Source organism: Acinonyx jubatus, chromosome A3, assembly GCF_027475565.1.
Source record: "Acinonyx jubatus isolate Ajub_Pintada_27869175 chromosome A3, VMU_Ajub_asm_v1.0, whole genome shotgun sequence".
In the NCBI taxonomy this organism is placed as follows: domain Eukaryota; kingdom Metazoa; phylum Chordata; class Mammalia; order Carnivora; family Felidae; genus Acinonyx; species Acinonyx jubatus.
Genome location: NC_069388.1, coordinates 73,097,909 through 73,121,929, shown reverse-complemented (window position 1 = coordinate 73,121,929; position 24,021 = coordinate 73,097,909). Strand labels below are relative to the sequence as shown.

Genomic DNA, 24,021 nt, shown 5'->3' with positions numbered 1-24,021 from the left:
CATGAATCCCTCTTTCCCCACCAAATTCCTTGTAGCAGTTTGTAATTAAAGATGATACTCCCATAGTCAACCATCCCAGCCACCATGTCCCAGTACTGAGGGGTTTCAAAACCTGTTGCAATACTATACTAGGTACTCCAAATAACCAATAGCCTAGAATCATGACATGTGGGCAAATGGACTTATGTTACTTTTGATAAATGACGCTATTTGAAAATTACAGTGGATATTTGCAACAATCAAATCTTGAGGGATCCTGTTCTTCACCTATTTTTATTTCCTTATTACATTCCTTCTAGCTCACAAATGACATAATACCACCTAATTTCCCAGACACTGCTAGAGTTGTTAACTTAATTCCCTAATCTGCCAAATCTACCTGCTAAACCAAAATTATAAGAGACCATGAGAGCTATAGGAAAATATGGGCTGACTTTTCAGGTCCTGGTCCTGGGATTGCTTCTCCAACAGAAGTCTTCAGGGTCCCCAGAACCATTCTGTTTATAAGTTCTTTGGCTTTACTGCAATACTCTCTATGAAAATATATAAACCTTATATAAACCTCTATATAAACCTTAAGGAAATGCCTGTTAAACAATTGAGATAACGTACTTGATTATAGATAAGAACTCCGGAAAGAGAATAAGATGGAACTTATTTTTATGATAAGCTAGATAGAGTGTTTTAGTGTATTCCAAAATTAAACCACTGATAGAATTAAAACATGGTGAAGTATTAACTCTTAGGCCTACTTGGTATTCAGATAAATGAAGACAGAGAGCAATCAGTGGACTTTCCAGTCTCCATTCTGTGATCTCCACTTTGATTCTATTTCCAAATCCCCTACCCTTTATGTCTAAAATATCCCATGTAAACCAAAAGTTCCACTGACAGAAGGGTAGGATTTCTAGGTAATACTAGAGCCCTTAATTAATTCTATATTTGGAGGAATTTTAGAAGACTAATTAGAATTTTCTGATGAGATCATCAAAAACTGACCTGCAAAATGATCAATAAGATAGGAAACCAGTAACATTCTTGAAATTGTGTATCTGACCATTATGTTCTTCTTGGTATCCTATGCCTCTTATATCTATTAATTCTAATTCTAACCTTATCATTTCAGTGAGCTAGAATTCTAGAATAAAAGACATGATAAATCTATCTTGAACATGTACATGCAACTTATCCTAATCAATGAATCTAAAACTAAATGCTCACCAGCTTGTCTCATTCAAATCTCCTTAGGATTTTAATATTTTTAAATTATCCTTTAAAACAAAAAACAGAAACAAGTGGCTTAAGGCAAGCTGTTTTTAAAATATCCTCTCTAAGGGGCGCCTGGGTGGTGCAGTTGGTTAAGCATCTGACTCCAGCTGGGGTCATGATCTTGCGTTCAAACCCGGCATCAGGCTCTGTGCCGACAGCTCAGAGCCTGGAGCCTGCTTCAGATTCTGTGTCTCCTTCTCTCCCTGCCCCTCCCCAACTTGTGCTCTGTCTCTGTCTCTCAAAAACAAATAAACATTAAAAAAAAAAAAAAACTTAAAATATCCTCTCTAAAAAATACTTACCCACACTAGTTTGCCATGAAATACATGATTATACTACACGAGTCTTCTACACATCGTGTTTGCAATGTGTCTCTTGGTAAACGGGAAATTACTCATTAGTGTGACATTAGATTGATTTTATCAGATGACAAGAAGCATTACTTAATGGCAAATTTTATATGTAGGAACAAAGGGAACAAAGTTGTTGCATTTGGAAATAACTACTTTATATAATTATTATAGAGTTTTTGATGTCGTAGATACTGCATCAGGAACTGATTGGATAAGAATGGTTTACCATCAGTTCCTAATGCATTGCCTTCAGCATCTAAACAAGCATCAGTGAACACCTCATGTTAGATGTGCATGATGTGTTTATGGCTAGACAGTAAAATAAGCACTCTTAATTGACCCCTGAAGAGAAATGTTTCTCAGAGAAGTGGTCCCAAAATGCTAAATCACCTATCATTAGCCTACCACTCTTACAGATCTATCACTGAAACCAAATAACTTAACCTGGTTCTGTGTTATAACACACTGGTACTTTCCTTGCTAAATATATAACTAAATAAAGCAGCCTAAAGTTGCTGATCATTTTTATAACTTGGGGAAAAAATTAAAGACAAATTTTGGGTTTTCTTTGCTTTGTTTTTAAACTTAAGGGTCTATGGGGTTTAAATAGGTATTGCTATTTGAATTGGGATTATTTCCCACAGCTACCACTGAAATAAATGTAATTATAGGAAAAAATGCTACCAAGAAATTACTATAAAAGATAACCTGTTAGTTAAATTCTACTTTTAATTAGCCTAAAGCCATTTGTACTTCTAGCATTTTTTAGTTAAAAGGTTGAGGCAGTTTGACAAACTAGTTCATTTTACTTTACTTACTATTCACCTATCAAACATTTGCTGAACATCTATTGTATAGAAGCTACTATCCTAGGCACTTGTGATATAGGAGTGAGTAAAATCATTGTCCTAATGAAGGATACCTTCCATACTAGTGAAGGGAGTGGACTAAAAGTTAATTTATGACATTCTGTGTGAAATCAAGAGTTTCCAGAAGAGGGGTGCCTGGGTGGCTCAATTGGTTAAGCATCCACTTCAGCTCAGGTCATGATCTCGCCGTCTGTGAGTCTGAGCTCCACATCAGTCTCTGTGCTCACAGCTTAGAGCCTGGAGCCTGCTTCAGATTCTGTGTCTCCCTCTCTCTCTGCCTCTCCCCCGCTCGCTCGCTCTCTCTCTCTCTCTCTCTCTCAAAAATAAACATTTATATTTATATATATATATATATATATTTTTTTTTAAGAGTTTCCAGAAAAATAACAGTCTTGAAATAGATAGACTTTAACATGGTTGGAACAATATTGTATACAAGCAATAATGCAAATTTTGTGTATACATACTTATTAAATTTCAGAAGCAATGTAATAAGTTCCTTACCATAAACTGTTATATATATTTTTTTTTCATATGTTCAGCTGAATATGTTCCCCAAAGAGAAAAAAGGCTACTGCATAGGATCTCTGAATAGTCATTCCTACAGGTAATGTGAGATATAAATTTAACATTTATTACATTAAAAAAAAAAAAAAAAACAAATATGGTCATACAGCCCACTTCCAGTGGAGTGTTCTATTAAAAGAAACACAAGCTAATGGCCATAAGTAATTATAAAAATAATCCCCAATTCTAGTCATTAGTCTGACAAAAACCATTAAAGGAAAAGCAATTTGGGGCCCCTAGGTGCGTCAGTTGGTTAAGCGTCTGACTCTCAATTTTGGCTCAGGTCATGATGTCACAGTTTGTGGGTTCAAGCACCTCATCGGGCTCCATGCTTACCGGGCAGAGCCTGCTTGGGATTCTCTCTCCCTCTCTCTCTGTCCCTCCCCTCTTTGCTCTCTATCTCTCTCTCTCAAAATAAGTAAATAAGAAAACATTAAAAAATTTTAAAGGGAAAGCAATTCATAACCTTGAGCCATACTTATAGGAATCTCCTCTCTTGTTCTTACTGCCCCACAATTGCTTGAGAGCCTCTGAATCTCAACTCTCTAAGAGCTGCCAACTGCAGGACCCCAGCCCTCCTGGCTTTTTGTATCTTTCTTCCTCTCCTTTCCTCCCATCTTCAGTCCTCTCCCTCTGCCTCCCCATTTCTACCTCCCTTCTCCCCTCCCCTCTCCCTCTCAAGACCCTACAGAACCTGGATTCTCTTCTAGTTCCTTCCATTCTTCCTTGCTTGCTACTCCATTCCCAACCACTCACATAGCTAGCTCTCTCACTTCAAGTCTCTACTCCTCCTCAAAAACACCTTCCCCAACTACTCTATTTAAACTAACATGTGTGTCTGGCTGACTCAGTTGGAAGAGTCACAAAAGTGTGACTTTTGATCTTGGGATTGTGAGTTCAAGCCCCACTTTGGGTGTAGAGATGACTTAAATCGATAAATAAACTTAAAAAAAAATAAGATAGCAACTCTAATTTCTGTCACTCCCTACTTACTCAGCTTGATTTTTCTTCATAGTATCTATCACTACTTGACATTTAGTATATTATATTTTGTTTGGGTTTTTTTTATTCTCTGTCTTGCTTATCAAAGTTTAGGTAGCTTGAGGGCTGGGACCATGTAGTGTTCACTGAGGTATCCCTAGCATGTAGAAGATTCCCTGGCATCTAGTGGGCTTTTAATAATTGTTTGAATAAATGTGTTTTTTGTACTGGAAATCATCACTTCTTCTTTTCAGAACAATAGTGCATATCTAAATATGAAATTTTAGAAAGACCCTTAATTAGTCTCACCTAAGGGGTGGTGGGAGGGTGAGAGGTTTTACAATCAAGCCCTATACCTTTAAATACAATCCATATGCTGATGAGTCACAAATTCATATCTATAGCCCTGACTATTCCCTGAGCTCTAGACTAAAATATACAACTCTTGGATTGGATAGATTGGACTTTTAAAAAATTTGTTTAATGTTTATTTATTTTTGGGAGAGAGAGAGAGAGACAGAGCATGAGTAGGGGAAGGGCAGAGAGAGAGGGAGACACAGAATCTGAAGCAGGCTCCAGGCTTTGAGCTGTAAGCACAGAGCCCTACATGAGGCTTGATCACAAACCACAAGATGATGACCTGAGCCAAAGTTGGACACTTAACTGAGTGAGTGACCCAGGCACCCCTTGGATTGGATAGATTGGATGCAATGGGATCCTGAAAGTTGAAATGAGGACAGATCGGAAGTCCATGATGAAGCTGGGGACGTTGAACCTCTAAATTTTGAGGAGTTTGGTAGTGAAAGTGGCTTCTCTACCTCCTCTTCCTTCCCTCCAACTTGAGGGAATTAACCCTGCACTGCCTGAGAAAATTGTAATGACCTCTACTACAGTAGTTTCCATGCCAGACAAAGCTGAGTCTCCTCAGGACCCAATCCCCACACCCTTTTTTGCTTCTAGACCTGTAAGAAGACAGTCCCAGCACGCAGCAGGCCCTTAAAGGTGAAGTACAAAACGTGACCCATAAGGATATGTGCTCTACTCCAGAAGAACTACTTGAGTTCTCTAACTTACACAGATAGAAATCCAGAGGATAGGGTAGAAAAGGATAATAAGAGTGTGGAAAAATGTTGGAATGAACATAAAGCTGAATCAGGCCAAATTCATTGATATGAGCGCACTAAGTAGAGATTTTGCATTTAATGTTGCAGTGTAGAGAGTTAGAAAGGATCATAATAGTTTGGTTGGTTGGCTGATACATGGACCAAAAAAGGTGATCTACAATGAGTGAGTCAGAAATGCCAGACTTACCTTGGTTTAATGTAAAGAAAGTGTCCAAAGTCTTAGGGAGATTGAAATGTTAGAATGGATTTGTCATTTAAGACTTGCTCACCTACCTTAGGAGGGTCCAGGAAGACATACCTTGACCACAACTGTGACCTACAAATTCACGAGGGAACCATAGATCCTTGAAAAGCTCCTCTAGAAGTCAGATCTTATAGTGGGAACTGCCATCATTGAATTAGGGAACCTAAATATGAGGGGAATGATTGGATCCTGAAGGGGTTGCAGTGCTCAACCAGCAAAGGTGAAGGGGGCATGGTTTGCATAAGCAACAGCGGATTCAAAGCAGCAATCAGAATAGTCTAACTCACGTGGACTATAACACTGGTTAGTCAATCATGGTGTTCCTAGAAGGAAAATACATAGGAAGCCTACTAAATTCTTATTTTTCTGTTTAAGCAGAAAAGTTCTAGGTCACGTGAACAAAAGTCTAATCTGAACCATAAAAAGTTACCACTCTCCATCAATTCCCAGACTTGAACCAGTTTACATACCCAGAACTCCTGGAGTGAATGGGAGACTGAATCCCCTTGAGGCAGAACCCCAGGACAGTTAAAAACCTATATTGTTGGAGCATCTAGGTGGCTCAGTTGGTTAAGCATCCAACTTCAGCTCAGGTCATGATCTCATGGCTACTGAGTTCAAGCCCTGCATGAGGCTCTGTGCTGACAGCTCAGAGCCTGAAGCCTGCTTCAGACTCTGTCTCCATCTCTTTCTGCCCCTCCCCTGCTCACACATACTCTCTCTCTTAAATATAAATAAACATTTAAAAAATTAAAAACAAAAAACAAAACAAAATTTATACTATCTTTTTCCCAGTCATTCCCAAAGAGACCTACAGCCTTTTACCAGGGTAACTATGAATTGGGGAAAGGAAATAATCAGACCTTTGGGGACTATGGACACTGGCTCTACACTAACACCAAAATGTTACTGTGGCCCACAAATTATGGAGGTCAGGTGTTCAATGAAGCTTTAGCTCAGGTCTGTCTCACAGTGGGCCCAGTGTGTACCTAGACCCAACCTGTGGTTATTTCCCATTTTCCAGAATACAGAATTGGAGCAGATATACTCAGAAACTGGCATATTTCTCACATTAGTTCCCTGATCAGAATTGGCTACTATTGTGGGAAAGGGTATGTGGAAGTCACTAGAACTGTATATACCTAGGAAAATAGTAACCCAAAGCAATGCTTCACTCCTGGAGGAACTGCAGAGATAAGTGCCTTCATGAAGGACCTGATAGAAGCCAAGAGTACTGATTCCTACCATATTTCCATTTTCTGCCAATTTGGCCTTTGCAAAAGACAGATGGATCTAGAAGAATGACTGGATTATTTCAAGCTTGATCAAGTACTGTACCAGATGTGTTTTCATTGTTTGAACAAATTAACACATCCCTTGGTACCTAGTATATAGCTATTGATATGGCAAATGCTTTTTTTCCATACCTGCCAATGGGGACCACCAGAAATAGTTTTCTTTCAGCTGGTAAAGCTGGCAATACACCTTCACTATCCTACCTCAGGGATATATCAAGTCTCCAGCCTTCTGCCATAATTTAGTTCACAGAAATTTTGATCACCTTTACCTCCACAAAATATCATACTGGTCCATTTTATTGATGACATTATGCTGATGGACCCTAGTAAATGAGTAGTAACAATTAATCTAGACTTATTGATAAGATATTTACTTGTCAGAAGGTAGAAAATAAATCTGAAAAAAATTCAGGAGCCTTTTACTGCAGTGAAATTTCTAGGGATTTGCTAGTATAGAACATGTCAAGAAAGCTCTTCTGAGGTGAAGGGTAAGTTGTATCTGGACCCTCCTAAAACAATGCACAGGCACAATGCCAGTGAGCCTTTTTAGATTTTGGAGACAACATCTTCCTCTTTTGGATGTGGTACTTAAGCCCATTTACTAGTAATTGAAAACGCTGTTCATTTTGAGCAGGGACCAGACCAAGATAAGACTGCAATAGCACAAGGCTGCTGTGCAAGCGGCTCTTCCACTTGGGCCATATGGTCCACAGATCCAATGGGGCTTGGAATGTTAGATAAGTATGTTGTTCAGAGCCTTTGGCATGTCTCTATAGGTGAGTCACAGTGCAGACCCTTAGGATTTTGGTTCAAAACCCTACCAACCTCACCAAATAACTATTCTCCTTTGAGTAACAGATCTTGGCCTGATACTGGGCCTGAGTGGAGACTGAATGCTTTACCATGGACCACTAAGTTATCATGTGACCTGAGATGCCCCTCAAAAAGTGAGTGTCATCTGATCTAGCATGCCATAAAGTTGGGCATGCACAGTAGCATTCCATTATCAAATGGAAGAGGCATATATGTGATGTGGCCTAAGCAGGCTCTAAAGACACAAGTAAGTTATATGAAGTGGCCCAAATGCCCTTGGTCCCCCTTCCTGCTACACTGCCTTTTCTCTCCCAGCCTGCTCCTATGGCCTCATGGAGAGTTCTCCAGGACCAGTTGACAGAGGAAGAAAAGACTCAGGCCCGGTTTACAGGTTGTTCTGCATGATAGGTAGACATCATCCAAAATGTACAGCTGCAGCAGTACAGCCTCTTTCTGGGATATCTCAAAGGATGGCAATGAACGCAAATCCTCCAGTGGGCAGAACTTCAAGCAGTTTACCTAGTTGCTCACTTTGCTTAGAAGAAGAAATGGCTAGAAATATAATTATGCATTGATTCATTGGTTGTGGCCAATGTTTTGGCTGGATGGTCAAGGGTTTGGAAGGAACATGGTTAGAAAACTGGTGGCAGGGAAATTTGGGGAGGAGGTATGGGAATAGACCTTTCTGAATGGGCAAAACAACCATGAAGATATTTGTGTTACATGTGAATATGCACCAAAGGGTGACCTCAACAAAAGAGGATTTTAATAATCAAGTGGGTCAGATACCCATTCCATAAACCACTTTCTCCAGCCACTCTTTTTATCCTCCAATGGGCTAATAAACAAAGTAGCCATGGTGGCAAGGATGCAGGGTTTGCATGGGCTCAGCAACATGGATTTCCATTCATCATGGCCAATCTGGCTACTGCTGAGTACCCAATCTGTCAGCAGTAGAGACCACCACTGAGTTCCCAGGATGGAACCATTGACTAAGGTGATCAGCCAGAACCTGGTGACAGGTTGATTACATTGGATTACTTCCACCATGAAAGGAGCAGCATTTTGTTCTCACTAGAATGGACATTTACTCTGGATATATATTTGCCTTCCCTACATGCAATGCTTCTGCCAAAACTACTATGTGCATGGGTTTATAGAATGCCTTATCCACCATCATATTACCCCACCCAGCATTTTTTCTGAGCAAGGAACTCATTTCACAGACAAAGAATTATAACAATGGACCTATTCTCATAGAATTAAGTGGTCTTACTATGTTTCCCACCATCCCAAAACAGCTTTCCTGACAGAATGGTGGAATGGCCTTTTGAAGACTCAGTTACAACATCAGCTGGTAATACCTTGTAGGATTGGGGCAAGGTTCTCTAGAAGACTGTATATACTCTAAATCAGCATCCATATATGGTATTGTTTCTCCCATAGCCAGGATTCGCAGGTCCAGGAATCAAGAGGGGGAAATGGGAGTGGTACCACTCACTTTTACCCCTAGCAACTCACTAGCACAACTTTTGTTTCCTGTTCCCATGACCTTAAGCTAGAGGTCTTTGTTCCAAAGGGAAGAATGCTTCCACCAGGAGACACAACAATGATTCCATTGAACTGAAAGTTAAGACTCTTGCCCAGCCACTTTGAACATCTCATGCCACTGAATCAACAGACAAAGAAGAGAGTTACTGGGCTGATTGGGGTTATTGATCCTCACTCCCAAGGAGAAATTGGGCTCCTACTCCACAGTGAAGGAAAGGAAGAGTATATCTGGAAAACAGGAGATCCTTTAGTGTGTCTTTTACTATTGCCATGCCCCATGGTTAAAGTCAACGGAAACCTACAACAATGCAATCTAGGCAAGACTACCAATGGCTCAGACCCTTTAGGTGTGAAGATTTAGATCACCCCACCAGGTAAAGAACCATGATCAGCTGAGGTGCTTCCTGAAGGCAGAGAATACAGAATGGATAGGAGAAAAAGGAAATTATAAATACCAGTTTAGCCACATAACCAGTTACAGGAATGAACACTGCAATTGTCATGAGGGGTTCTCCTTATTTTTAATGAGTATGTTTGTGTATGTGTGTGCACACACATACACAGCAAATATCTTTGTTTTCTCTCTTGTTCCCTTATCATATAAGTATTGCTAATTTTAAATCATAGTACATAAGTTAAAGAATATCAAGAAGAGTAGACTTTACTCGAAGACCTCCTTCTTCTGGGGAAGGGATTTGTGCATTTTGGGTTATATGCAGGATAGTCCTATCATGTTAGGTGGAATGATAACCTTGTTATTATATTTATTTGGAGATTAAGTATGGATTAAGGAGATGCTGCTGGGTGGCTAAGATGACAAAGAGTGGACTGTGATAGTTTTATGTGTCAACTTGACTGGGCTACAGAATATATACATATTCGGTCAAACAGTATTCTAGGTGTGTCTGTGGGGATATTTTTGGATGAGATAAACATTTGAATCAAAAGACTGAGTAAAGTATATTGCCCTCTGTAAAGAGGGTAGCCCTCATCCAAAAATTGAAGGCCTGAATAGAAAAAAAGAGGCTGAACTTCTCACATGAAAGGGGGAGCTCCACTTGCCTGACTCCCTTGATCTGGGACATCAGTCTTCTGCCCTCATGCTGGAACTTCCACCATTGGTTCTTCTGGATCCCTAGCCTGCCAGCTATAGATCTAGGGACTTGTCAGTCTTCATAATTATGTGAGCCAATTCCTTATAAAAAGCTCTCTCTTTCTCAGTAGGTAGATAGATAGATTAGATAGATACTTTTGGTTTCATTTTTCTGGAGAACCCTAATGTAGTGGGCATCCCCATTTTGATGGACTACATTAACACACCAGAACATAAATTATTTTTTTGAACTCATAAATTTGCATTTTGCCTATCTTCACCATCTCAGCTAAAAGTACTGGCATCTGTCTAACTGCTCAAGTCATGATGCTAGGATTCACTTTGACCCCTCTCTGTATCATTCCCTCCAGCTAATCCCAACTATAGACCATATCTGACAACCTTCATCATTACTACTGTTTCCATCATAGTCTAAGTTCCCCTGTCTCCTGTATTTCTGTAAAATACATTCTTATTTTACAGAATAAAATTCTCCCCATTCCCGGGGAGACACTGCTTAATTGTTAAGAGTAAAGACTCTAGAGTCGGAATGTTCCACTAATTACTGAGTATTATTGAGAAAGTGGCTTGACTTCACGTGCCTCAGTTTTCCCATCTCCAAAATGGAAATAATAAACTCATGAGGAGCTTATGATGATGAGAGAAGAGTATACATTTAAGTGCTTAAAACAATGTCTGGGATAAAATAAGCATTCAAATATTAGCTATTAACATAATAATTATTCATTTATTACTTTATTACTATTATGTGTGTGTGTATTTCTAAAAGCCATTTTCTCCCTAGATGGCCAGAATAATCATTAAAAAAAGGAGGGGGGGACAATGGAATACTACTTGGCAATGAGAAAGAATGAAATCTTGCCATTGGCAGCAATGTGGATGGAACTGGAGGGTATTATGCTAAGTGAAATCAGTCAGAGAAAGACAGCTATCATATGTTTTCACTTATAGGTGGGTCTTGAGAAACTTAACAGAAGACCATGGGGGAAGGGAAGGGGAAAAAACATAGTTACAGAGAGGGAGGGAGGCAAACCATAAGAGACTCTTAAATACAGAGAACAAAATGAGGATTGATGAGGTTTGGGGGAGAGGGGAAAGTGGGTGATGGGCATTGAGGAGGGCACTTGTTGGAATGAGCACTGGGTGTTGTATGTAAGCCAATTTGACAATAAATTATATTTTAAAAAAGGGAGGGGGCATGACTTAGACCTACTGTGGTGATCATTTTGCAATATATATAAATATTGAAACATTATGCTTTATACTTAAAACTAATATAAAATAATATGTCAGTTATGCCTCAATTTTTAAAATACAGAATATAATTCAAATATATGTAATGATGTCATTGCTCTTGGCTACCTAGAGATGAGGCTTGACCACAACTGAGAGAACCTCCATACACATATGAACAATAAATATTTTGAAGAGGAGTGGAGAAACAAGGGGCATGATTCCCCTGCCAAAAATCCTCAACTTCACATTAACTGCAATACAATAAATGCTGGTTACTGCTGCCTACTTTGCATGTTTTAATTAATACCTACCCTTCCCAGGTTATGCCAGATAATTTGTTCCCTGTATTTAGGAGTCCAGGTTCCAGCAGAAACCTGATAGACACTCTAAAAGGTAACTTAAGGAACTTCACAAAGGCCTAGACAGGGTTAAAGGACTTAGAGTCTTTGAAGGACCCAAGGACTTTTAACTGTGGCAGTAGCAGAGATCCAATACCACTAGTCTTGGAGGGATGAAAGTAGAAAGAATGGTCACCAGAATTGGCCCTAAGAAAGGCACCACTGACAAGTATATATATGTCTTAAGGCAGAGAGAAAAAGTCTCTATGAAATCATAGCCTAGATGGGTGTGGGAGTTCAGAAAAAAATATTCTAACTTCTTTCCTCCTCTTGCCTTTTGAGCTCCATCTAGTGTTTCCCATTGGTTAAACTCACCTGGAAGACAAAAGGCAAAAGAGCCCAGATTATATAGTCTGAGAGGTGAGCCTACTGGTACACAGAAGAGTAGAAAGTATATATGGAAAGGTAAATGCAAAATTTCCAGTACAGTTCATCACTGTTTTTCCTCACCATTCTCTTCTGTCCTTTATCTGTATGAAAAACGCATGTACCTTGAAACAGAAGATCCTGTACCCATTTTATTGACGCTGGGTATGATGTCAATTCAGTTACACCTACCTCGAACCTAAATTGCAAAGTTAGTCATCACCAGTGTTCTTCAAATGTGGCAGAAGATGGGAAGGAAAAGAAACAATTAATGTTCAAACACAGTTCTATTAACTGAGACTCCTGTGAGCTTTTTAAACCACTACACCAACAGGCACTTCTTTGTACTGTCCAAAGTGATTGGCCTCAATTACCAAGGGGAAATTGGGTTGCTGCTACACAGTAGGGGCAAGAAAGGTTATGTCTAGAACCCAGGGATTCATTGGAATACACCATAGTACTCCCAAACACAGAAATACTGGTCAGTGGAAATAGTGGTGACCCAATAAAGACAAGACCACCAGGGACTTTTATTCTCTAGGTGCAAACATTTGATTTGCTCCACCAGGTAAAAATTCCTGATGAGCCAAAGTTCTGGCAGAGAGTAAGGAATTGATGTTATGATTATCAACATAGGCCTGTGACCAGCTACAGAAGCAGGAACTACAGCAACCTCCGATTTCACAGAATTCTGACTTCGGTGCCCTGGTGGAAGTGGATATTCTCTTGGATACTAGGATCTCCAAAAACACCCATCCCAAGGCTTTAAGGAGAGGAAGTAATTCCTTAGGTGGAATATTAAGTAAAATGTAAGAGAGGCAATTCCCATCCCCCTATCTCAAACATGAAGAGAATAGTGCCTAATGGATTAAACAACCTGCTCTAGAATGTTATTCCTTCAGTCTTTACACAGCTGGCTTCTTATTTCCAAACTCAGCTCAGATGTGACCTCTTCAAAGAGGTCATCCGTGACCACCTGTTTTCTAAAGTAATGCATTCTCCCCACCCTTATAATCACACTCACTCTTAGGTATGTCTTATTTCCTTCCTAGCATTTCACACACTCTGAAATTAGTTTTATCTCCTTGTCGACTCTATTTCTTCCTCACTCCAACAAGCCTATGACTTTGTCTTATTTATTCAATAGCTAGAACAGTGCCTGGTGTATAAAAGATGCTCCAGGGGTGCCTTGGTGGCTCAGTTGGTTGAGCACCTAACTTCGGCTCAGGTCATGATCTCGTGGTTTGTGAGTTCAAGCCCCACATCGGGCTCTGTGCTGACAGCTCAAAGCCTGGAGCCTGCTTCGGATTATGTGTCTCCCCCCTTCTCTGCCCCTCCTCTACTCACTCTCTGTGTCTCTCTGTATCTCAATAATAAATAAACATTTAAAAATTTTTTTAAAAGATGCCCCCAAAATACTTTTGCATAACATAAAGACTGATGACCTCTAAGATCATAAAGCAAGAGAGACCTCATGCCAGAAGATTTCTAGAGGAGTCTTTTCACTACATGGAGAAACTCAAAAGTATAGTTCTAGGACTGGCAAGAGCATTCTAAGATATTCTGTGATTATTCATACTATTCATACTCTCTATCTTAAAGTGACAATGATGGCATATGGTTTCAGAAGGGAAATATTTAAGTAATGCTTGGATTTATTATGAGGACAAAAAATATGGATTTAGGGGGAAAAGAGCACTAGATGTGACCCATATTTGTCCTGTTATAGTCTTTCTTTAAAAGAGGCAAAATGCAGTTTGGAATGTGTAGTGTGATAAGGACTTGCTTACATTACAAGGACTGTGAAGAAATTTGTGAGGTCCATGAGGACTGTGATTTATTCCTCTCTATCATGCCATCACTTAGAAAAGCTACTGGCAGTAAGAATGGGAGGTGGAAGGGTTTGAGAAACTTTGTGAAATCCTTTTGTGTCCATATCACAGAAGTAAAGTCAGGCACACCCAGCAAACAAATGCCACCATGGAAAATGTACCATCTGAGGTAACCTTTCATTTCCTTAGGAGGAAAGTGACAGACCATAATGCTGTAATTTCTCATCTGTTTAACTAAACAATCCCAATCCTGTTGTGCTTATTTGGACCAGAGATATAGAGTGGACGAGTCTGTTCCCCATTATTAATTCACTGAACTGGACTTACGAACAATTTGGGAATGGAGACCATGGCCCATATCATATCAATCACAGATTTTAAACACACACACACACACACACACACACACACACACACAAGTACCCTAGTTTAATAAATCATAGGCCCTCTGAGAACCCACATGACATCCCATGTGCTGGATGGTATTTCCGAAAGCTCTGAGAAAGCTAAAAATCATACACAGCAAGCAAGTCCCTGTTGAATACACATCTGAGGAGCTGTGCATGCCTTGTTTATTCCAGCAACTTTATGGAATAAATCACACAAAACAAATTAGTTTCAGATGGTAGGCTATGAAGAGCTGATGTACAGTATAAAGGAAAGTGAACTCCCACTTTTGACCCAACTACTTCCCATCTCGAGCATCTCAGAATCCAGATGCAATTCATGCTGAAAATGCAATGAAGATCAGAAAGTTAATAATTGGTGAGGATTGGAGATTTCAAAAAGCAATCTATGAGTATTGTTAACTCATTGTATTGTCTTATGATTTTCCGTTGTTTTACGTGAAACTATGGGTAAAATTGAACCTATCCTTTTTTCTTCCCTTCATTATGGGTAGTAATAAAAAAATAAATCTCTTTGTGACATTTCTTACCTGTACAGTAATTCCATAACAGATTCAAATCAATACACACTTAAATACCTCACTGCATAGCACACTGGGACAGTCTTTTGTATTCCTGAAAAACACATAATGTCTTCCCCCCCCCCACCAATCTTTTTTTCTTTTTTAATGTTTATTTTTTATTTTTGAGAGAGAGAGAGAGACAGCGCATGAGTGGGAGAGGTGCAGAGAGAGAGAGAAACACAGAATCGAAACCAGGCTCCAGCCTCCGAGCTTTCAGCATGGAGCCTGACACAAGGCTTAAACTCATGAACCATGAGATCATGACCTGAGCCCAAGTCAGACGCTTAACCAACTGAGCCACACAGGCACCCAATCTTTTTTCTTTTTAATTAGCTTAGTAAAATTGACTTGTTTTGATGTATAGTTCTATGAATTTTAGTACATGTATAGAGACATAGAACCACCATTGCTCTTCAGGGTACAGAACAATTCTATCACCCCCTTAATTCTCTGGTGCCACTAATTTATAAACTAGTATCTTTAACCACTGGCAAACCACTGGTCTGTTCTCTGTCACTATGGTTTTATCTCTTCAAAAATGTCATATAACCTTTGTTCTCATCTAAATGAAACTTTTCACTCATCTAAATGCCGTCAAGATTCATCCAAATTGTTGCCTCTCTTAATAATTTGCTCCTTTTTGCTGCTGAGTAGTATTCCACTGTGTGAATGTATCACAGTTTCTTTATCCATTCACCCACTGAAGGATACTTGAGTTTTTCTCAGTTTGGGGACAATTATTAATTGAACTGCTATAAAAATCTGTGTACAAGGTTTGTTGTGAACATAAACTTTCACTTCTCTTGGGTAAATACCTAGGAGTGGAATTACTGGGTCACATGGTACCTGTATGTTTGACTTCATAAGAAACTCCCCAACCTTTTCCAGAGTGGCTGCACACAATATCTTTTTCACAAGTAAACTACTAAAACCAGTTAAAAGCGACCCCCTGATAGCTTGCTCATTCACATCTAGGTGATTACAACAATGTTACTCACCATGATGAAATATTGTCCCTAAAATAATCAGAAGCATTTGACTTTGTTTTCTTTCTTTTCACTTTTAAGGCATCAATCAAGTTTTTAATACTTTAACATGATGTTTTAAACAAAATTAGATGCTTGAAAGTTGTAGCAATGTAAAGCCTGAGGAATCTACTTTTAAACGAGGAAATTTTAATGAGAGAGGAAGAACTGAGGGAAAGTTTTCATCATAGCTAAGTTTGAGCAATTTAACCCAATGTCATATGTAAGAAGTCCAATTTTCAATTCACAAATAAACCTCCCCCTCCCTTCCTTCAAAAACTTCCACCCTAGGCTAATTGCAAAAGAAGAAAACGGAACATGAGCTCCAGCCAGAAAAGATTCACAGCTGCCACTCTTTAGTTGCTACTTTAATGGAAAACACATGTGCAAGATACCACCCAGGAGACAACTGTGCTCTGACAAAAGGAACGTCACCAGAAAATGAGCCACGTGAGAGGACTTATTCTCTTGGATATGCCGAACCCAGAAAGAAGGTTGATAGTATTGTTCTTATATAAATATGTGCTGGTCCAAAGATGAGATGTGGGACAGAAATTGATCTGTAGCAACCAAGTTGAAAGGCAATGATGTAAATTAGCCCTCAACAATTCTCACTCTACAACAATTTTACCATCAGATTTGAGGAGTTCTTAGCAAAGTTAACATGAGGAGAAATCCTGCAAAGGAATTGGAAGCCAGGGCACAATGATGAGTGCAATTATTAAATAGTACCATTAATACACATTAGCTTCCTCCTATTACAGATAGCCAGCCAGCACTGTTCCAAGTGCTGTACACATAGCATTATGTGTATATTATGTGTGTGTATATATATATATACACATCCACACACACACACACACACACACACACACACACATCTATACATCCCTAATTTACAGGGTAGGGATTATATGCATTAGCTTAGGCTGCCATAACAAAATACATAAAATGGCTTGAAAACAGGAATTTCTCAAAGTTCTGGAGAAGAATGAGATCAAGGTGCCAGCCATTTAGACTGATGAGGGCTCTCTTCCTTGTTCGCAGATGACCACCTTCTTGCTATGTCCTCACGTGGTGGAGAAAGAGAGGATGTGAGCTCTCTGGTCTCTTCTTATAAGAAGACTAATCCCATCATGAGGTGCCACCCTCATGACTTCACCAAAGCCTAATTATCTCCCCCTAACCCCAACTCCAAATACTGTCACATTGGAGTTAAGACTTCAACATATGAATTTGGGGGGGGGGGGGGGGATACAAGTAAGACCATAGCATCCACATTACAAATGAATGATGTTTTGAGAGGCTATGGAGTTTATAATGGATCATTCAGTCAACAATCAGCACTTGAGCTTGAATCCAGGGCTGTCTGATTCTGGAGAATAATATCTACTATTTATTGACCATCCATTAAGGTCTGGGTGAATTTACACAATATCTCTAATCTTCACAGAAAATCTTGCAAGTCAGTATTCTTCCCATTTACAAATACGGAAACTCTGGCCTAACTCAGGAACCATCTGAACCTAATTTATTGCACATAACGTATCCTGGTGCTTCTAAAAGTATGGTCCTCAGACCAGCATCATTGCCATATTTACATGGAAACAAAATAGAAATGCAACTTCTTGGGCCAAACAACAAACCTACTGAATCAGAAACTCTTGAAATGGTGTCTACAATTTGTGTTTCAACATGCCTTCTAGGTGATTCTGGGTCATGTTAAGGTTTGAGATCAATTTGTTCCATAAATTTATTAGAATAATTAATATATTCAAAAGTCAATAATAACTGGTATATCTGAGATTCAAATACAGGTCTACTTGGTGTCAAAGCCTTTTTCTAAATGATACTGCCCCATCTCAACCTTATCAAAGGAAGATCTTGAAGACTGAACATTTTAAATGAAGTGTGACTGCAGAGCATAATTCTGAATTCTGCCTTGCCACTATAATGCTAATCAGCTCTCCTACCTACAGTAATATGATATAGGGAAATGTCAGAAGGACAGTCCCTGAGAATTGACAATGATGCATTCCACTGATAAAAAAAAAAACACCTTGTGATATAAACTAGGAAACCAAGCTTTGTGAAATTTTAATTTGGGCCTGACAATTTTGTCTCTCATTTAGTGAAAATGAGAAATAAGCTAGTATAGGAAACAGTACAGAACAAAGTTTCTTTTTTTAAAAAGTGACGCTCATACCCTTTTGATTTATTTTTTTTTAAATCATGCTTAATTCATCTGATCAACCACTGCTTCATCTCCATGAAGTTGCTGTATAGTTACACCATTTTTCCTTCTGAGGAACAAGACCATATTGAAAGTCTGGATAGTTTACAGAAAGAGATAGAAGTCTGACTATAATGGAAATGGCTAATTGTCAGAGAGAGGTGAATAAAGGAGCTTGATCTCATGTCAAGGCCTTTTAAAATCATTTGAAAGGCCAAAGCATTTTGATAGAGGTTATTGCCAATGCAATTATGATCACCTACACATGTGATCAGTATCACCTCTAAAGCATTTGATTAAAAATATTAATGAGCATTGCTAGTCCTGCTGTGTTTTACATGTAGTAAAGCTCCTTTAATCATCACAAACATGGGAGGTCAGTTCTAGGATTATTCCCATTTCACAGATGAGGGAATTGAGATATAGATAGGTTTAGTAACTTGCCAGATTAAGCCTATTAAAGAACATTTGCTGGACATTCGTTCAGACACGGATGCTTGACTCTGGATGGATGGGCTCAGTGTTGCTCTGCATCTGGATTCGTTCCAAAGGCCCATCTGTGAGGCTGCCTGACGCCTGGGGTGGGACGGTGCAGCCTTCATAGCGTTGGCACTCCATCTGGATAGAGTGAAGAAGAGCAGCAGTGTGATGCTGCAGCAGATCTGACAGTCCCCTCACTCTAGTGAGAGACCAAAGTGATAAAAGGACAGACTGGGAACTATAATTCTATTGGCCTATTTGTTTTCCACTTGATTCTTTTTTTTTTATTTTTTTAATGTTTATTTTTGAGAGAGAGAGACAGAGCATGAGTGGGGAGGAGCAGAGGGAGAGAGAGAGACACAGAATCTGAAGCAGGCTCCAGGCTCCGAGCTGTCAGCACAGAGCCCCACACAGGGCTTGAACCCACAAACCATGAGATCATGACCTGAGCTGAAGTCGGACGCTTAACTGACTAAGCCACTCAGGCCCTGTTTTCCACTTGATTCTTGAAAATAAACCTAGTAATCATTTAGTTTGTGGTTTTCATAACTTCACTGACTCCTAACACGTTTGAGTCAATGAGGCGAGGATTAGCATGATCTGTGGACGTTCAAACTTCTCATATATGGAAGAGGAATTGAAATCCTTTAAAAACATATCACCAGCCAGCAGAAAGACGTCCGTGTTTTTCTGCTTCAGAGTTGTAAATGGATGTGACTTAAGCCCTAATTGGGAAAGACTGTGTGATTTATAATAGCAGATATTCTTTTAAGTAAACTTCCCATACTCTTTATTCCATCTACCAAAAACAAAAGCTGTTTTCTGCAGAGCATGTGGAGGTGAAAAGGGCTTTCCAAAGAAATTGTTGTGTGTGATTTTTTATTCTGTCCTGGTTTGGGAAGTTCATCTGAGCCTAAGATCATCGTGTGCAGCTGACAGGAAGTTTGCTTGATGGCTTTTGCCTTTCACACCCCTGCTCCCTTTATCTAAACAGACAGATTTCCCACTTTCATACTTCTTCCCCCCTTCTTCCTTCCGTTCACGCATACCTTCACTCTGCCCATCCACTCTGATTCTATTCACTGACACCAGAAGGAACCCTCTGGAAAGGGTGGTGAAGGTTCTATAACATCCAGGGGAGGCTTTTAGTGCAGTAATTAATTAATCAATTGTCACTGCAGGCTATGTCCAGACTTCCCAAATTGTGTAGGTTGAGAGCCTCCTATTTTGAGCCCCTCTTTTGCTCCTTTGTAAGCATTTGAGCTCATTCAATGTGCTGGGAGCTCCAGAAAGAGCCAAGACCTATTCCTTGCCCTTAATGAGCTCATGCTTGCCTAGGTAGAGGTGAGTGGGTTTATGGGTAACAAAGCTCTCCCTAGTTTATCTGAACCCAAATAGATTCATTTACAGGGCAATTTCTCTTAAAACCCTATATGAAGAAGGTCCTGTCAGGCATCAAATTCACAAATCTCCTGGGTCGAGAATGGTAAGATTTCTGGTGTAAAATGATGAGTTTGGGAATCAGACCCATTTAAGTCCAAATCCCAACTCTGCCTTGGACAAGCTACTGAGTCTCACAGCGTCTCAGTTCTCTGTACTATAAAATGGGAATGAAACTGGCCTCAAGAGTCTGCATGAGGATTAAGTGAGAAAATGTCATACAAAGCACCTGGCATAATTCCTAGCACACAATAAAGGTTTGTTTCCCTTTTCTTTTTCCTCCCTTCTTCCCAGACCTCACAGGAAGAGGGGTGTGGCCTCTTTAATGAGAGGACATGAAAGAGGCTTTAATAATATCAAACACTTCTATATCACCTGCTACGTCCCAGGCACCATTCTAAACTCCTTACATATTTTAACTTCCCCCCAAAATGCTATGAGATAAGCACTATTATTATCATCTCCACTTCATAAGTGAGGAAACCAAGGCACAGAGATGCCAAGTAACTTGCCAAGGTCACACACACTGTGATTCATACCCAAGTTATCTAGCTCTTAACCATCATGCTATCAGGAGGCAGATCATGAGAAAAAAGCTAACTGCGGCTGGAATCTGAGTACACAAACCAGCAGTCCTCAGATAATGGGCTCTATTTGTTTGGCAGTGTTTTAAAAATCAAGAGAGTCCACATTAGAGCCTATATTTCTGACTTCTCGCAAAAAAAGTTGGAAGATCTGGCAATATGCAGCCATCCTTGTGGCAATAAGCCACTGACTGGTGACTACTCTCTGGACTAAACACATGTTCTCTAGTTCAGCACAGTTACCAGTGTTCACAGTTTTATTAGGTAGGCCCAGCTTCACTTCTGACCTGCACATGCATTTGAGCTTGTGATCCAGAATTAGGCAATGCACTAAACATACTCTCGTCCATAAAGATACAAGAACTATGTTCAATAATGTACACCCAATGGTCAAAATATTTGAATGACATGAAAGCACAAATGAATGCAGAAAAGAAGTCTGAGTAAAAAGCAATCAACAATCAGGTTCAAATCACAACCACTTATTTAAGTTTGGATTAGCCTTTGAGCCATACGTGCAAGACTGTACACATTTCCACACCTAAACCAAAAGCAAAAAATGCAGGTTTTCTTTTAGGCCATAGGGCTAAGAACCATTTGCCTTCAATGTTAAAAACACCCTTCTTTGTTTGGGATATCTGGACAAGGTAGCTTAAATTGTCATGTACTACTTAATTCAAACAATAACTTCTAAATCATTTTCTTCTTTTAGCTCTTTGGGCCTTGGTGATTGGCACGATCTTGGAGAACAGACAGATATATAGCAAAACTTTCCTAGAAACCTGGAAAATGTGGGGAGGAAAAGGCATGGAACCTTCTCTGCATAAGCCTATGAGAGAAAAGGAATCACTTCAATTTACAAGGAAAGAAACTGAGACTAAAGAGCTATCCAAGACCATACAGCCAGCTGACCCAGCATATTCTGAGCTGAGTCTATGTTCTTTCTAAGACTTAATACTACCTTTTTCAGAGTCTATCAACCTAAAAATCATGTTTAAAGAAGTGATCTATGGTATCACCATTTGTACCAAAATGATATCACACACCCTGTGTGATATCTTCCTAACAAATCTATCTTTGCCCAAGAGGGAGTTCTAATATTACTCATCAATAACCCTGGCTTTGTAACATCTGAATTTTTTTTGTTTTACCTTCTCAGTTTTATTAAACTGAGATCAAAATAAACCTCATTTTTTTTACCAGTTTATAATCATTTTATTATGAACCTGCAGTAAGGCTTATTATTTACAAATCACTAAGTGAAATTTTTAAAAACCATTTTCTTCCTCTAATCTCTCCCATCCTGCTTTCTTAGAAGTACACAAAGCATTTCAACCACTCCCAAATTCCCTCTTGATACCCTTAATGATTCTGAAATATTTTGTTATTCCCCAAACACCGCCCTAAAGACAAATCATTGGACTCCAGGCTCTTTACACTGCCAAGTTGAATAGAGTTCAAATGTTCTATCTAACTAGACTCTAACTTACAACAAAGACACATATAGTAGATGATGTGTAAGATATTCCAAAAATACCAAGGCAACAGGAAAAAAATCTCTGTCATCAAGAGGTCCTCCCAGAATTTCTTGTAATCTGAAATAATAATTTCTATCAGGACCCTGTAACCTGGTCATACCACATATGTGTATATCCTAATACACTAATAACATAAGTCAACTTTCATCCTAGTAATGTATAACTCAAGATTTCTCAATTAATATTACAAAATTTATTATTGTTTCTGTAAACATGAGAGCATGCACAAAGACTTGAGGAGGAAAAAAAACAAGGAAAATAAAAATATCCTGGTAAAATAAAAATTTTAAATAAAATTTTGAGTCATTTAAAATACAACATTGTTTTTTAATTAAACCATTCCACAGCATGGCATAAATGTGAAAATAGGACGCAGAAAGACGTTTTCCAAAATAATATGGGACCCACTAGAAATTTCTTTTATGTTAAAAAAAAGTGGTCCATGGAAGAACAGTTTTCCAATTGACCAAAGCATAACCAGGCATCTCTTCCACTAGAAGTTTCATCAAAAGACACACTTCCCCTTACCTCAAAGTTTCGATTCCAGAACCACTTCTTGCCCAAGTTTACTGGGAGTTTTTTTAAACTTTGAGCTAATCTCACTTAGAAGATCTTTGGAGGCATGTAAAGTTTAAGGTAAATTCTCTTACTATTTTCAGAAACATATGAACAAAAAAGCAAACTATGTAAAGCTACACAAAAAATGATTGAATTTATGTTTCCAACTGTAAGCTCCTTCAAGATAAGGATTCTCCTTTTCTTCCATCACTGTTGTATTACCTGCATCTAAAATAATGCAGAGCACATAGAACATACTTAATAAATTCAGTGCTTACATTAATAACCTGAAAAATTCTCTGCAGCCCTGCAATTTTCAAAGGTTTCATCATACAGTTTTCCATGGCTCTTCAGTTCACTAACCATAAAGCCACCTGACCTGAAAGAAACCCCAGAGACCGAACAGTAGTTTGCTCTGTTCATTAACTCACAGATTTATAGAGTTTTAGAGCTATTGGGATATTGGAACCTGCCTTTGAACTCTTTTCTTTAACATAAGAGGAAAGTGAGGTCTAAGCTCTCAGGTTAAGTGACTTAGCCTTTATTATCCAGCTGAGAGGTGCCAAAGCCCATCTTGTTATTTCCTATATCTGCCTCTTCACTTCCCAAAAAAATACTTGTAGACTTGAGGATTTCATCTTTAATACCCTCCCAGAAATCGCACATAGCTTCCCCTTAAGCCGTGGTGGAATGGGCCACAATTTTAATATAATGTACCAATTTGCTCAACTGAAAAACAGGTGTTTGACTGACTTGCAGGGTCTTGCTTTGGGGGAAAGATCTGTTGAGTCCACCTGAAAACCTTAAATGTTTTAATACTCTTACATTACTTCATGAATAGCTCAGGGGCTGGGGGTGGGGCAGATATTGTTGTTTCCCGTCCCTCATGTATTGAGACAGAAGGCAAAAACCTTCAATTTGGCCACAAGAGGGCAGCTACAACATTTCCTCCTTGATTTTTGCAGTTCTAACCCAAGGACAAACGTTATTTCAAGGGCCCAGCCTGCCATAGATCACTGATAGCAACTTTCAACCGAATCCTCAATATGTCACAAAACATTCTTTCACGGTGTTTCTTGGGACTTTTTTGTTTGGTTTTTAAACAAATTATTTTCCAACTTCTTTCCAGATCTAGAGAGCCCTCTTTTAGAACTCTGTGCCAAGATGACCGTCTACAA

At 39.1% G+C, this 24,021-nt stretch overlaps 1 long non-coding RNA gene across 3 annotated transcripts in view; it reads left to right on the top strand.

The window, feature by feature from the left end:
• Window positions 1-23,252, top strand: part of LOC113603249 (uncharacterized) — a 66,233-nt gene extending 42,981 nt beyond the window's left edge. For 2 of the 3 annotated variants that reach the window (XR_008289313.1, XR_008289316.1), the window contains exon 6: window positions 16,302-16,820. This is a non-coding gene — a long non-coding RNA (uncharacterized LOC113603249). Of the gene's footprint in view, window positions 1-16,301; window positions 16,821-21,459 lie in introns of those variants that run through there. The other variant, XR_008289314.1, reaches the window with a different exon arrangement.
• Window positions 23,253-24,021: the final 769 nt, after the last annotated feature.